A 10,191-nucleotide genomic window follows, 5' to 3' on the forward strand; every position below is an offset into this window, starting at 1 on the left:
CAGGTTCACCTTTTTTTTTTGTTTTTTTTTTTTTTTGAGACGGGGTCTCGCTCTGTTGCCAGGCTGTAGTGCGGTGGCACGATCTCGCCTCACTGCAACCTCCACCTCCCAGTTTCAAGCACCTCTCCTGCCTCAGCCTTCTGAGTAGCTGGGACTACAGGTGCCCACCACCAAGCCCTGCTAATTTTTTTGTATTTCTAATAGAGACGGGATTTCACCATGTTAGCCAGAATGGTCTTGATCTTCTGACCTCATGATCCACCTGCCTCGGCCTCCCAAAGTGCTGGGATTACAGGCGTGAGCCACCGTGCCCAGCCCCACTCTTTTTATTTAAATAAATTAATTTCAGGCTGGGCGCAGTGGTTCACACCTGTAAACCCAGCACTTTGGGAGGCCGAGGCGGGCAGATCACCTGAGGTCGGGAGCTTGAGACCAGCCTGACCAACGTGGAGAAACCTTGTCTCTACTAAAAATACAAAATTAGCCGGGAGTGGTGGCACATACCTGTAATCTCAGCTACTCGGGAGGCTGAGGCAGGAGAATTGCTTGAATCCGGGAGGTGGAGGTTGCGATGGGCTGAGATAGCACCATTGCACTCCAGCCTAGGTAACAAAAGTGAAACTTTGTCTCAAAAAAAAAAAAAAAAAAAAGAAAGAAATTAATTTCAAAAGGAAGCATGTTAACTACTACAATGGGAAGTGACTATCACCTGCCCTAAATAGAAGGCAGGTGTAAAATAAATACAATAAACACAAAGCGGTGGCCAAGCATGATGGCTCACACTTGTAATCCCAGCACTTTGGAAGGCTGACGCAGGTGGATCACCTGAGGTGAAGATTTCGAGACCAGCCTGGCCAACATGGTGAAACCCTGTCTCTACTAGAAATACAAAAATCAGCCAGGTGTGGTGGCACACGCCTGTAATCCCAGCTACTCTGGAGGCTGAGGCAGGAGAATCATTTGAATCCAGGAGGTGGAGGTTGCAGTGAGCCGAGATCACGCCACCACACTCCACCTTGGGCAATGGAGCAAGACTCCGTCTCAAAAACAAACAAACAAAGCTAGGTGCAGTGGTTCAACTGTAATCCCAGCAATTTGTGAGGCTGAGGTGGGTGGATCACTTGACGTCAGGAGTTTGAGACCAGCCTGGCCAACATGGTCTCCACTAAAAATACAAAAATTAGTTGGACATGGTGGCACATGCCTGTAATCCCAGCTACTTGGGAGGCTGAGGCACAAGAATTGCTTGAACCCAGGAGGTGGAGGCTGCAGTGAGCCAAGATTACGCCACTGCATTCCAGCCTGGGCAACAGAGCGAGACTCTGTTTCAAAAACAACAACAAACCGGGGCTGTTAATTCTAACTCACTTCTACTTTCCAAAAGCAGAATCTGAGGGCTGCTCTCTCCTTTATAAAAAGAAGATACCCAAGCAAAAAGCCGGTGGCAAAAGCTGTATGATCTACAGAGATTTTCTTCCAACTATAATCAGAAATCTGGAAAATGGGTAAACTTTTTACGGTGTACGCTGGTGTTATTTAGAGCAGCACGGCGCAGTACATAAAATGTTCTCAAGTCATTTACGAAACACTGAGGCTAGACCAGAAACAAGAGGGAGAAAATTGCCTGTTTAACAACTTTCCCCTTCATGAAGCTCGAGACACGTATAGGACATGGGACAAAGACCTGGTGTGGCTCAGGGACTTTCCACCTCCTAGCTGTGTAACCGTGAACTCACCTGTTGACATTTGGAGGCCTGGGGATTCTCAAGAAAAATGAAGTTAATGACCGCTTGCCTGCCTCACAGGGTCCCTGTAAGAACCAATTGTGAGCCACATGTCATAAGGCCTTATAGTCTGTAAAACGCTGAATAAATAGAGCAGGTCGTAAGGCTATTCCGAGGCTAGGCACGAAGAGGTGAGCTGTGAGGAACCAGCTAATGAGCTGGTTAATAGGCACCAGCTCATTAACCAGGGGAACAAATGACAATGTGATGGCATCCGTCCCCCATCCATGGGGGCCCCTAAAATCAAGGAGCCAGCCAAGAGATGAGAGGACTGGTGGCCTCTCCAACTGCCTTCCAGCTCCAGGACCTCCAGCTTGTCACCAGGATGACCAGGCAGGCCTCACTCCCTGCATGGCAGCTCAGGTGTCACCCCAGGATATGCAATTGATGGAGAGACCTCTGCCCCTTCCTTTGGTAGGTTCCTTTGCTGAATGCTCAAGAAACAGCTCCCTGGTTAGGAATTCCAAGAACTTCTAACTGACAGGGAGTCCCAGCTGTCCCATCATGGAAGGCAGCCACTATATGTGTGGAGAGACTGTGAACTGTGAACCACACTTACGTAACCCTGAACTCAAGTCTGGCTCGCAAGACCCAGCTCATGTTCCCTGCGCTGCGAAGCTTCCCAGGAATGCTCTGTGGTGGTTCTGCCACCTGTTGCATTTGACACGGACCTCTGCCAAGGTATTCACCATATCTGCTTTCATATCCATCTCCCTACTAGACAATGCGCAAGCCTCCAACGTTTTTTTATAATAATAATAATAATTATTATTATTTTTATTATTTTTTGAGACAGAGTCTTGCTCTGTCGCCCAGGCTGGAGTGCAGTGGCTGGATCTCAGCTCACTGCAAGTTCCGCCTCCCGGGTTTATGCCATTCTCCTGCCTCAGCCTCCCGAGTAGCTGGGATTACAGGCGCCCGCCACCTCGCCCAGCTAGTTTTTTGTACTTTTTTAGTAGAGACGGGGTTTCACCGTGTTAGCCAGGATGATCTCGATCTCCTGACCTCGTGATCCGCCTGTCTCGGCCTCCCAAAGTGCTGGGATTACAGGCTTGAGCCACCGCGCCCGGCAATCATTATTATTATTATTTTATTTTTTTGAGACAGTGTCTTGCTCTGTTGCCCAGGCTGGAGCGCAATGGCGCCAACATGGCTCACTGCAGCCTCGAACTCCTGAATGCTAGTGATCCTCCCACCTCAGCCTCCCATGTAGCTGGGACTGTAGGCATGTGCTACTATGCCTGGCTGATTTTAACATTTTTTGTAGAGACAGGGGTCTTGCAATATTGCCCAGGCTGGTCTCGAACTTTTGACCTCAAATGATCCACTCAACTCAGCCTTCCAAAGTGTTGGGATTACATGCATGAGCCATGGCGCCCGGCCTAAACCTCCCATTTTATGTTTCCTCTGCCGCTGGTCTAACTCAGTGCCTGGTATGTGGCAGACGCACAGGTCAGTGTTACAAATGACCATACCTTCAGCACTTGCTATTCCAGATGATGGCTTCTTACTAAGAACCTGAGAATTTCTGCCTGCGGGTTTTGTCTGGGTGCAGGTCAGGCCAAAGTTCCATGGAGTTAACACCCTGGGGCAACACTTAAGCAGTTAGTGGATGACTAGCCCAGCACGGGACAACCCTGGGGCAGTTTCTGCACAGTCACCTGGCCGGACCCAGCAGCACTGAGCCCTGGCTGTCCACAGCAGTGACTGCTCTTAACCACTCCTCCTTCTCTTCCAGTCTCACTTCCCCTCTACCGTCTCACGCTTCCTGGGTCAAAGAAACTACTATCTTGGGGTCTGCTTCTGGTGGAGCTCAAACCGAGACAACTGGCTAGTTGGCTGATTGGCTGTGTGGATGGGCATGATTAGCAGCAAAGAAAGAAATGGGAGCCCGCGCGCCGGCTGGGCCCTGGCACACGCACTGCCCCCACAGTGTGTCTAGACTACGTCGGGGCACGTGCACAGCCAACAGATCCGACACAGGAAAAAGCACTTCTCAGCTGTCCCCACCATCCTGCTATTTGTCATTCCGTCCATCTGCTGTCCCCACGAAACGCTCACCCACGTCAGCTAAAATGGTACACTGGGCTTGGAATCGGCTGGGGAAATGTCAGGCTGACAGAACAAGGGAGAGAACCAAAATAGCAACTGTGTGGACGGTGGTGGCGACACAAATCTGCCCCTTTGCGTAGAAGGCCGGACTCCCAGAGCTCAGGAGGCCTCTCGAGGGGGAATTGGTAGGTGGCAAAGGCTGCAGGGAGGGGGCCCTGGGACTCGGGGGCAGCTGGAGCAGGGCCCTCCACCCTGGGCACTCTTCACCCCTTCCTCCCAGAACAGAGGGGATTGTCCAAACATAGAACTCAGTTTGTTTAAAGTTGTTTATTTTTAAATGTTCATCAGTTCGTTTTCCAATCAATCTTCCATGGTGCAGTTCAAGAAAAATGTGTGGATTTTCATGCCTGAGGCCAGTTGCAGGATGTACCTCGCAGAACAGCGTGTGCCCTTATGAGCTGGCGATTGGGTGTTTTGTTCTGTTTTGCTTTCTCAGAGAAAAGGGGTCATCCTAAAAGCAGGACTGTTTGGATCTTAGAAGACTGGATATTTATTTATTATTTAAAATTTTTTTTCTCTTTTTTGAGATGAAGTCTCGCTCTGTCACCCAGGCTGGAGTGCAATGGGTTGATTTCAGCTCACTGCAACCTCTGCCTCCCCAGTTCAAGCGATTCTCCTGTCTCAGCCTCCCCAAACCAGCTGGGATTACAGGCATGCGCCACCATGCCCAGCTAATCTTATGTATTTTTAGTAGAGGTGGGGTTTCACTTTGTTGGCCAGGGTGGTCTCGAACTTTTTTTTTTTTTTTGATATGGAGTCTCGCTCTGTTACCCAGGCTGGAAGGCTGGAGTGCAGTGGTGCGATCTTGGCGCACTGCAAGCTCCGCCTCCGGGGTTCACACCATTCTCCTGCCTCAGCCTCCCAAGTAGTTGGGACTACAGGTGCCAGCCCCTACGCCCGGCTAATTTTTTTGTATTTTTAGTAGAGACGGGGTTTCACCATGTTAGGCAGGATGGTCTCGAACTCCTGACCTTGTGATCTGCCCGCCTCTGTCTCCCAAAGTGCTGGGATTACAGGCGTGAGCCACCATGCCTGGCCTTTTTTTTTTTTTTTTTTTAAATTTTAGAGAGAAGGTCTCCCTATGTTGCCCAGGCTGTTCTCATACTCCTGGGCTCAAATGATCCACCCGCTTTGGCCTCCAAAAGTGCTGAGATTATAGGTGTGAGCCACCACGCCTGCCATGGATACTTATACATTCATTCTAGAAATATTTATTGAGTGCCTGTGTTGATCTAGGCACTGTCTTGAGCTCCAGGAAGAAAGCAGTGAGCAAGTTCAACAAAATTCCCCACCTCAACGAGATTACAGACCAGTGGGAGGACTGGACAGTAAACAAATACATGTACAAATGTCAGGAGATTTTAAGTGTGAAGAAAAGCACAGGGGCCAGATGTGGTGCTCACACCTGTAATCCTAGCACTTTGGGAGGCCAAGGCAGGTGGATCACCTGAGGTCAGGAGTTTGAGACCAGCCTGGCCAACACAGCAAAACCCTGTCTCTACTAAAACTATAAAAATTAGCCGGGTGTGGTGGTGGATGCCTGTAGTCCCAACTATCTGGGAGAGTAAGGCAGGAGAACGGTTTGAACCTAGGAGGTGGAGGTTGCAGTGAGCCAATATTGTACCATTGCACTCCAGCCTAGGCAACAGAGCCAGATCCTGTCTCGAAAAAAAAAGAAGAGGAAGAAGAAGGAGGAGGAGGAGGAGGAGGAGGAGAAAAGCAGAGGAAGAAGAAGAAGAAAAGCAGAGGAAAGAAAATGCAATTTGAGTTTGGGTGGCCAGGGAAGGTGTTCCGGTCATCTCTTGCTGCATGCTAAGCCATCTCAAGACTAAGTGATTCAAAACGACAATCATTTGCTTATCTCTCATGATTCTGTGGACTAACTGGGCTCAGCTCGGGGGTTCTTTTATTCTATGCAGATTTTCTCTGCAGCAACAGTCCACTGGCGCTTGGCCAGGCTGGAACGGCCGGGATGGCTCACTCACATGTTTGGTGTCCTGGCAGGGATGGCTGGGGTGCTGGGCTCAGTGGGAGTGTTTGGTCAACTGGGCTCCCTCTCCAGGTGGTCTCAACACCTTTCTCTCTCCATGAGGCCTATGTGGCCTCTCACATGGTCTCTCCATGTGACCTTTCCAGCAAGGCAGCCAGACTTCTTTACATGACAGCTCAGGGCTCCTGAAATTCAGAAGCAGAAGCTGCCAGGCTATGTCAAGGCTTAGGCCTGGAATTGTCAGGGCATCACACCTGCCACATCCTGTTAGTTGAAGCAAGTACCGGCTGAGATCCCATGTGGGAGGAGGCTACACAAGGGAGGGGTGCTGGGAGGCCTGGCCGTGTACCGGCTGAGCAGAGACCAGGACAGAGGAAGGAGTGGGCCCTGCAGCGCTGAGGGGACATGCAAAGGCCCCTGAGTCAGGGCTGTGCTGTGGGAGCAGCGGGGAAAGAAACAGGCCACTGTGGCGGGAGCTGAACAGCAGAGAGGAGAGATAAGCGACGAGGCCAGGAGGCAGCCAGGGGCCAGACTGTCCCGGCCGCAGGCCACGGAGAGGGATTCAGGAGTTATTCCTAGTGGGATGAGAAGCACTGGACCTGTCATGATTCACAACTGGTGGGTTCCGAAGCTGGGTACAGATCCCTGCCCCATCCCCACTGCCAGGTTTGCATGCTGCCCAGAATGGCCCTGTTTCAACTGCAGCACCCTCCAGCTGCCTCTCTGCCTAATGGTCTCTCTGTGGCACTCGGCACCACTGCATGCCTGATATTTTGCTGATGTCCCTATTGTCTTGTTTACCCTCTCACTCTAGAATGTAAACTTGAAACAGACAGGGAGTCTGTCTGTTTCATCCATAGGCTCACAACCATTAAATAGTATTTGTTGTACCAATGAACTAACCAGCCCATCTCTGTAACCCCAGCTGGTGCTAACACTATATGAGGCCTCTAGCAAAAACTGCATGACTGAATTAATGCAACAACAAAATAATTTTATATATATATATATTTTTTTAAGAGACAGAGTCTCGCTCTGTCGTCCAGGCTGGAGTGCAGTAGCGTGATCTCGGCTCACTGCAACCTCCGCCTGCTAGAGTCACGCCATTCTCCTGCCTCAGCCTCCCGAGTAGCTGGGACTACAGGAGCCCGCTACCATGCCCAGCTAATGTTTTGTATTTTTAGTAGGGACAGGGTTTCACCGTGTTAGCCAGGATGGTCTCGATCTCCTGACCTCGTGATCCGCCCGCCTCGGCTTCCCAAAGTGCTGAGATTACAGGCGTAAGCCACTGTGCCTGGCCAACAAAATAATTTTTATAGTTCCACTCAACTTATCTAAAAGTTGCTTTCAAGTAAGCAATTATCCAGGGAAAATGAAGAAGGAAAAAAAAGCCTTCAAAGTAGCCCACACCATGACTGACAGTCACAGGACAGACCATCATTCACCTATGATCCTGGTATACTCAATAAGTCAGTTATCAAGCAGTCAGAGCCTGGTGAGCCCTGGATTAAAGGAGGAGAGGCCTGGGACGAGAAGGCAAATGCCAGCTGTCAGTGAGGGGAGGACAGAAAACTCAAAATGCAAATGTGGCCTACCACATTTGGGGCGATGTTTCCAAGCAGAGCCATCTAGGGCTGCACAGCAGGGACAAGCCAGCCCGTGGGCCTCAGCAGCTCTCCAAGCTGTGCCAGCAAACCACCTGGCAACAGGCGATATTTGTAACGATTCTTACAACACTTTTATTTCTTTTATTTTTTTTTTTGAGACGGAGTCTCGCTCTGTCTCCCAGGCTGGAGTGCAGTGGCTGGATCTCAGCTCACTGCAAGCTCTGCCTCCCGGCTCCATGCCATTCTCCTGCCTCAGCCTCCTGAGTAGCTGGGACTACAGGCGCCCGCCACCTCACCCGGCTAGTTTTTTTTTTGTATTTTTTAGTAGAGACGGGGTTTCACCGTGTTAGCCAGGATGGTTTCGATCTCCTGACCTCATGATCCACCCGTCTCGGCCTCCCAAAGTGCTGGGATTACAGGCTTGAGCCACCGCACCCGGCCTATTTTTCTTTTATATTTTTTTCCAGGAGACAGGGTCTCATATGTTGCCCAGGCTAGACTCGAACTCCAGGACTCAAGCGATCCTACAGCCTCAGCCTCCCAAGCAGCTGGGACTACAGGTTAGTGCCAGGTGCCTGGCTAATTTTAAAACTATTTTGTAGAGATGGGGTCTTGCTATATTGCCCAGGCTGGTCTCAAATTCCTGGCCTCCAGTAATCCTCCTGCCTTGGCCTCCCGAAGTGCTGGGATTCCTGGTGTGAGCCACCATGCGGGTCTGGAGTCATTCTTGGCTCCTCTCTTTTTCTCAGTACTAGAGTGACTGTATAATTCATTATATAAACCTGAACTTCCCCAGACAAATAAGATGTACGGTCTATCCATTAACCCACACCCAATCCATGAGCAAATCCAGTTAGCTCTATTTTAAGAGACATATCCAGCATCCGGTCATTTCTCACCTCCTCCACTATCATCTTCGTCCAAGCATTCATCGTGTTCTGCCTTTATCTTTGCAATGGCCTCCTAGTTGATCCCCCACTTCTAGACTTGCCTCTTACCCCCAAATCTGTTTTCACAGCAGCCAGAGTAAGCCCGTTAAAAATAAGTGAGATCGTGTTACTCCTCTGCTGAAAATACTCGACCGTTCAGAGGAAAAGCTGAAGTCTTCAAAATGGCCTACAGCAGCAATCTGTTCCCTGCAACAGCTCTGATCTCATCCACACATTCCCCGTCTCTTCCCACTCCACGTAAGCTACACCAGTCCTCACACTCTCCAGGTAAGTCAAGCACACTCCCACTTCTGCCTGGCCTTTGACTTTGCTCTTCCCTCTGTCTGGAATGCTTCCCACATAACGACAGGGCTTCCTCTTTCACTCCTTTCTGGTCACATGTCCCTGACTCCCGTATAAAAAAATGACGTCACCCACTGGCTGCTCTGAAAAGCCATTTTTACATTGTTCCTTGTCCGGCTCCTTGCTCGCCGCAGCCACCTTTGCCACCGCGGACTCCGGCCACTTTATCGCCAGAGTCCCTGAACTCTCACTTTCTTTTTAATCCCCCGCATCGGATCACCGGGGTGCCCCACCATGTCAGACACAGCCATAGACACCAGCTCCGAAATCACCACCAAGAACTTAAAGGAGAAGAAGGAAGTTGGGGAAGAGGAGGAAAATGGAAGAGACGCCCCTGCTAATGGGAATGCTAATGAGGAAAATGGGGAGCTGGAGGCTGACAATGAAGTAGATGAGGAAGAGAAAGAAGGTGGGGAGGAAAAGGAGGAGGAAGAAGAAATTGATGGTGAGGAAGGGGATGGAGATGAAGACGAGGAAGCTGAGTCTGCTAGGGCAAGCGGGCAGCTGAAGATGATGAGGATGAGGATGCCGATGCCGATACCAAAAAACAGAAGACCGATGACGATGACTAGACAGCAAGAAAGGAAACGTTAGGAGGGTAAGCTATTCACCCTCCACTTCCCGTCTCAGAATCTACATATGGTCACCTTTGTGTATTGAGGCCTGCCCACCCGTCCACTGTGGGCAGTGCCACCCGCAGATGACATGTGCTCTCCACCACCCAACTCAAACCATGAGAATTTGCAACAGATGAGGAAAAAAGAACCAAAACTTCCCAAGACCCTGCTTTTTTCCTTAAAAATACTTTAAAAAAGAAATTTGTCTGTATTTTTAAATTTACATTTTATATTTTTGTACATATTGTTAGGGTCAACCATTTTCAGTGATCTCAGATGACCAAACCAGCCTTCAGAGCGTTCTCTGTCCTGCTTCTAACTTCACTTGTGGTGTAACCATGTTTGTTATAATCTCAAAGGACAAAAACAAAACCTTGTAAGAAAAGCAAAAACGACAACAGAAAAAGAGTCTTATTCTGAGCATTCCAGTAACGTTTTTGTGTATGTTCTTAGCTGTACTATAAGTAGTTGGTTTGTATGAGATGGTTAAAAGGGCCAAAGATAAAAGATTTCTTTTTTTTCCTTTTTCGTCGATGGAGTTGCGGTTTATTTATTTATTTATTTATTGCCTATTTGAGGTATGTGTGAAACAATGTTGTCCAACAATATACAGGAATTTTATTTTCCCGAGTTGTTCTAACAACAACAAAAATGACATCAGCCGGGCGCGGCAGCCCATGACTGTAATCACAGCACTTTGTGAGGCTGTGGCAAGAGGATTGCCTGAGGCCAAGAATTCAAGACCAGTCTGGGCAATATATCAAGACCCCATCTCTCCAAAAATACATA

General features: G+C 49.3%; 1 pseudogene; it reads left to right on the top strand.

Moving 5' to 3' along the window:
* The first annotated feature begins 8,861 nt into the window (after window positions 1–8,861).
* On the top strand, window positions 8,862–9,357 carry LOC105539288 (annotated as a pseudogene).
* Window positions 9,358–10,191: the final 834 nt, after the last annotated feature.

This window comes from Mandrillus leucophaeus, unplaced genomic scaffold (genome assembly GCF_000951045.1).
Source record: "Mandrillus leucophaeus isolate KB7577 unplaced genomic scaffold, Mleu.le_1.0 Scaffold202, whole genome shotgun sequence".
Classification (NCBI taxonomy): domain Eukaryota; kingdom Metazoa; phylum Chordata; class Mammalia; order Primates; family Cercopithecidae; genus Mandrillus; species Mandrillus leucophaeus.